This window comes from Canis lupus, chromosome 9 (genome assembly GCF_048164855.1).
Source record: "Canis lupus baileyi chromosome 9, mCanLup2.hap1, whole genome shotgun sequence".
Taxonomy (NCBI): Eukaryota; Metazoa; Chordata; class Mammalia; order Carnivora; family Canidae; genus Canis; species Canis lupus.
Genome location: NC_132846.1, coordinates 24864569 through 24871091, shown reverse-complemented (window position 1 = coordinate 24871091; position 6523 = coordinate 24864569).

Here is a 6523-nt window from a genome sequence, read left to right as displayed (position 1 = left end):
CAAGTATGCATACACATGAGAGAGAGGTTTATTAATGACATGGAATTTACTGTACTTTTGCCTTCTACCACCGTCAGTACCTCTGTGTTTACCCAACTACATTAAGAATATAATTAAGAATCCATGAATTTCCTACCAGGCAATCCTGGACTTCTATAGGCTACACCTCCTGATGAAATGTCTGCAATGGAAATACATTTACAGACTTATTTATAGATATTTATTTAGTATATATTATATGCATTCCCTTTTGTTGTGTAGAATATAAAGAAATAGGAGAAACTTTCATTTAAGGAACTAAAAAAAATCAGTTAAAAATCTAATATACTTAATAAAAAATATTAATATCCAAAAAAGACAGCACATACTTAAAAGCCTTAAAAGTAGAGGAAGCTGTAGTCATTAAGAGTTCAGTGAGGTAGAAGAAAATGGTAAGAAAAATTTTCCTTGAAGACATGGTACTTAAGTTACTCAGTTCTTATGCCGTACCACTGATTCTTTCTGATCAGTGACCCCTCATTTCTGCACCTTGGACACTCTCATTCCTTCAGATACCAAGCCTTAATTCTATAAATGATAGAATGTTTAAATATGACTCCTTCTGTTTAAAGTTAGGGAAGTACATCCATGTCTCAAAGTGAAGTGCTAGATCATCAAGGTGAAACTACACAAAGATCTAAAAGTATCTGGCAATCCTTGGTCCAATAACCACCCTAAAAATATAAAAGAGACTGAATGGTGTTAACCAAAAATGGGGAAATAATTTTGGGGGGGGAAAGACTGTGAGGTTCTGTCACATATTTTCCTCCACATTAGGCTCCTATCCTCGTGTGAAAGAGATGAGGGACTTAGTGGAGATCAAAGAACATGATCCATGACCCCAGCAGTATGTAAGTTACAAAGATCAAAACAAGAATCAAGCTGAAATTTGTGCATGGCTAGCTTTTTTGACAATGAAGGAGAGTGGGATGGCTATGCAGGGACCAGCTTGTCTTAGCATGCTTGTTTAGGGACAAGATGTGACCATAAAAGGAGAAAGAACGCACGAGAGATTATAAAGGAATTTTCCCCAGGACAATTGCCTGTAAGAGCCAGAGGATCTTAGCAGAGTAAATATGAGTCGAAAGGGCCATAAAAAACACAATGGTAAGCAAAGCTGTAGGCAAAGGACACAGTATCTGAATTAAGGAAACTGAAAGTAACAAAACCCAAATAAAAAGGAATTTCCTAAGAACCCAAAATAGCCCTCTATAAGGGACAGAATCAGCAATCAAGACCCATCTCCATACCCAGAGAGGCTCTCAAGTGCAGAAGGAACTGATGCTAGAAGAAGACAGTGCCAGTCAAATAACATTTTGCTTCATGACCCCTCTCTCCCAGCTCCAAACATGAAGGGATCAAGGCACACAGTCAGATTGCTGATGGAGAAGCAGAAGACAAAAGTAGAAGAGTAAACGAAAACCCACTATTTTCCTGTTACCACATAGTAGACTTCCAGGCTTGAAGCTGGTCTGATCTGGAAAAGGAAGAGATTTGCTCTTTGATGAAATTTAGAATATTAACTATTAATCTGGACTGATCATTTTAAATTTTTTTTATTATTATTTATCTATGATAGTCATACAGAGAGAGAGAGAGAGAGAGGCAGAGACACAGGCAGAGGGAGAAGCAGGCTCCATGCACCGGGAGCCTGATGTGGGATTCGATCCCGGGTCTCCAGGATCGCGCCCTGGGCCAAAGGCAGGCGCCAAACCGCTGCGCCACCCAGGGATCCCTGGACCGATCATTTTAAATTATTGAAATAAAATGGCCATCATGTCTAGAAATTGGTAGATTATTTCTATCCAAGAGTGACAAAAGGGTGGTAAATTTTTTTGTTGTTGTTACAACCCCCTGGTGGGGGGTAGTTTTTTTGTAAGAGATTTCCCTAAGACAGTTAAGAAAATAACCCCATGCAGGGAGACAGGAGGTGTGAAAGTCAAATTATTTTCTGTTCACATGCAGTAGAGTTCCATTTTTTTCCAAAATGAGTGTTGCATATATTTTCAGCTAAGTAAAAATTCTAATTTGAGACTCTTGGCAAAGACCTGGGAGAACTACATCACTTGATATCTCCCCCAAATCCTGAATGCCTTTCATATATTCTGGTTATTTCTAACTAAATTAAAAAAAGAAACAAAATAAAGATAATATTAATGTAGATTTCCCCCACAGCAACTCCTTTCTAATTCATAAACATGAGCATGCTATTTTCTGGGTTTTTCCTTATCCCCAGTATCTTTCTATTACATGTAAATTAGACAGATTTTTCCAGAAATTTGGTTTTTACATTATCTTGGCCTGAATACTTTCCCTGAAAGTATATTTTAAGGCCAAATGCTAATTCAGTTTTACAAAATACAATTATCATAGAAAATGCCAAACAAATTATGAACACAAAATATATTTTATATGTTTCCTAGACTATATTTATTCTCAAATGTTTAGCAATATTAGAAGTTGTACTGTCCAATAATCTTAACAGTGATCTTTGTTCATAAGCATCATCCAACAGGCTTTTCTTCCAAAATAAAAATGTCTTTAATTTACCTTAATTTAGTTGGAGCCAAGTTATTTAGGGAATTGTCAAAGAGGAAGCAACTTTATATAAAGAAGCTGTAGCTCTAATGTGTTAGCATCCCAAGAGCTTTCTCAATTTTTCCCCTGCTCCCCTCATCAACTATACACCACTGATAATACATTATCACATCCCTTCAGTAGAGATTCAATTCAATAATATCTTGTCAGTAATACAGAATTTACTAAAGATTTTATTTAAAAATTATTAAGAAACTTCACACCACATCACATTGCAAAATTCACTAGTAGTTTGTATTAGGCACCTCGATTCTTCCTTCCAAGTCCCTCTCCGGGTAAAAGCCACATATTGCTACTATTGGGAACAATTTTTCTCTGGCTTTAATTTTTCTTCACTCACTAATGAAAACAAAATTCTTGTTATTGGCAGACTACAACATCTCAGAGAACAGTTTATATATCCTAAGTAAATGTATTGGTTATTACAAATTACCCCAAGACGAGTGGTTTAAAACAACATTTGTTATAACACAGAGTCTGTAGGTCAGGAATTTGATCATAGACTATCTGGGTCTTCTGCTTTAAGGTCTCTCACAGGCTGAAGTCAAGAGTTCCATCAAGACTGCAGTCACTAGACTCATCTAGGAAAAAATCCATTTCCATGTTCAGTTACATGGTTGTTGGAAGGATTTAACCCTTCACCAGCTGTTGTCTGGAGATGGCCCACAGATTGCGGCCATGTTGGCCTTTCCACTGGGCAGCTCAGACTTGGCAGCTTGCTTTATCAGAACAATCAGAAAAAGAAAGAGCAGGTACAAGAGGAAAATCAAGGTCTTTTTGTAACCTAATCCTAGCAGAGGCATCCCATCACTTTTGGAATATTTTACCATTAGAAAGAGATTCTCTAGGTTGAGTCCATTCTCAAATAGATGAGGATACACAAAGACTTCAATACCAAGGGTCAGAGATCATTGCAGACAAAAGGCAGCCTACCACATTGTCATCCTTTAGGGAAATCTCACTTCCCACTAGACTGACTTATCAATATATCCACTCAACAGCATAGGTACTTCTAAGAAGGGATTCTATTATTAACAAAAATCACATTTATTTATAATATCACCACTACACACACTCATGTGCACACTCGAATACATGCATGCTCACTTGCATGCCCAAACCACCTAAAAACATATATACCAAAGGGCATATACACAGGAAAGGAAAATAATTGACTTATATGGAAAATTATTCTTCCCCTTATAATAAGATTCGAAACACAAATCATTTTAAATAGAAAACACTCCTGCATATACCATTACCAAAATATGCAACTTATAAACACAGTTTTGGAAATATTCTAATTGTATAAGAACAAATATTCAAAAATATTACATGATTTTGGTCTCCCAACAATAAATTGTTATGTGTCCATACAGCATATAAACTTAGAATTTTCATGAAGTCAAAATATAAAATGACTGGATGAGAACTTTTTGAAACAGGTTTTAAGAAAGATGATTTTAAAAGATCTCTGCTTTTGAAAAGTTTTAGTTCATATTCCTTGCCAAGCACTATTCCAGCATGTTAACTCTGACAAGTAGAAATAACGGATTCTTTATTCATTAGACCTATTGCTGATTCTGGCTTCTTAGAAAAAAGCAGAATGACCTGTTCACCTTAAAATGTTCCATTCCCTTACACTCCCACATTTATATCAAGTATTCAAGGATAGAAAGACCAGTCTGGAATAGAAGAGAAATAAACTGAAAATATAAATGGGAACATGGGCTATTTTAATAGCTACTTCATACCCAGAGACTACCTAACTTTGTCTATCAGTTTGTCATACTAGTGCCTAGAATGGGTGTAAAAAATACAGAAATTTTACTGTTACACATGCTTCTATTAAGCTTAGTTGACTCTGCTTACCTAGGAATATGGAGCTGAAATTGAGAAAAGGAAATAAGATGTGCAAGAAATGTGTCATTGTGAATGCAAAATGATTTAGAAAAGTAAAAGATCATAATTAACGAAATATCACCAAAGCCAAAATGCTGAAACTAAGGATCATTTCAATATTATGTCATGGAAATTCAGGGTATGTTGCAAATGCAATATATAAATAATACGAATAAAATTATAATATTTATTGGTAATTATAAATAATTACCAATAAATAAAAACAAAAATAGTGTCCAAATTGAAAGAAGACATTGTGAATTATACAAAATTACTTTTCCCAAAGTAGAAAAATATGGTAGGAATCGAAATAGGAGTTTTGTTTTGTTTTGTTTTGCTTTTTTAAAGAAAACAAAACAAAATTTAGAACTTTACCTTGCTTTAGCCACTTAGAAAAATAAAGGTGTATGGCTAATATAAACTCTCTTCAGAAAGCAAATTAACTGTTGTCTATTCTAAGTAGGAGAATTGGAAAAATGGGACTTTTCCTATATGGAGTCCCTTTTCTTACATATATGAAACGCATTCTGGCAGCCCCATACATACAGAAGGCCATGCCTTGATATATTCATTCATTCACTTCATTCATTGATTCATTCATTTATCCATCTATTCTGGTCTTACCACAATGTGAAGGGATACATCAAAATCTAAGGACATCTACTTGAAAGTAAGAAGTTTTTGCTTAATTGGGCAAATGGCCCCAAATTTCTCTGCTTCTAAGAATCATATAAAGAAAAGGTACAGAAATGAACAGGTTTCCTTGGACCTTCCATAGCCCCACCCATTTGTCTAAACTATGTAACTTATTAAATATCTTCAATTTACAAAATTTCAACACAACCTCTAAGTAGAGGATTCAAGATATAGTACAGTAAACACAGAGGGTAGCCAAGAAAATTCCATCCCAAATTTTTTTTTTTTTTTGGTAAATATAAGGATTGAGTAGAAATTATTTCACTTAAAGCAATGGAGAAATTATGCAAATATTCTGTAACTAAAGACAATTATGCACATAGCATACAAAGTGCATATGAAGAAAAAAACCAGGAAGGGGTGCCTGGTCTCAGTCAGTAGAGCATGTATCTCTTGATCTCAGGGTTATGGGTTCAAGCTCCACATTAGGCATAGAGGCAACTTTAGGAAGGAAGAAATGAAAGAAGGAAGGAAGGATGGAAAAAGGAAAGAAAGAAAAGAAGGAGGAGATGAAAACTTTGACAAAATCCCTGAGAGAGAACTGGACAACAATTAGAGGGGTGAATGGGATGAGTGCTATCATACGTAATTAAAAAGTAGGTTCAACAATATAGAAAACCAAGTCAGAAATGTGAAGAATACAATTGATAAAATTACTTATAATGTGAATTAAATGGATAAATGAAAAAGCAGCTATGGAGGAATCACAAAGTCCTGGAAGACTGACACAAAGAGCCAACACCAAAATTATTTAGATGACTGGAGAAAAGAATAACTAAAACAAAAACAATAATAATGTATTATTTGTATTTTATTAGAAAGATAAAATAATGAAAGTAATAAAATATTTTAAAATTTTAAGTTATTGTTTTACAAATATTTAAAATAAAAATTGAACATGCAAAATCCAAGGGGCTCTCACATAAGCAGAAAAAAATAAACTTAATTTAATTAAAATTTTAATAAATAGCAGAGTAGAACCTAGTGACATTATTGAATTCCTGGGATAAACAAAAAAATTTCATATCAAAAAAGAAAAAAGTAGTCCACTTACACATGATTTAAACAAAAAAACCAAACTCTTCTTAAAATTCTCTTCTACCTTATATATATTGTATATCATATAATATCATGTGTTATTGTCTGCGTTTGAAGTCAACAGAAAGGAATCTGCAAACTTCATATATTCAAACAATATATCAAATCTATTTGAAGATATTATTCAACTTATGTTGATTAATCAAAGTGACAATTTTGTCAATGGAGAAGTAACTCCTGCTATGAAAAT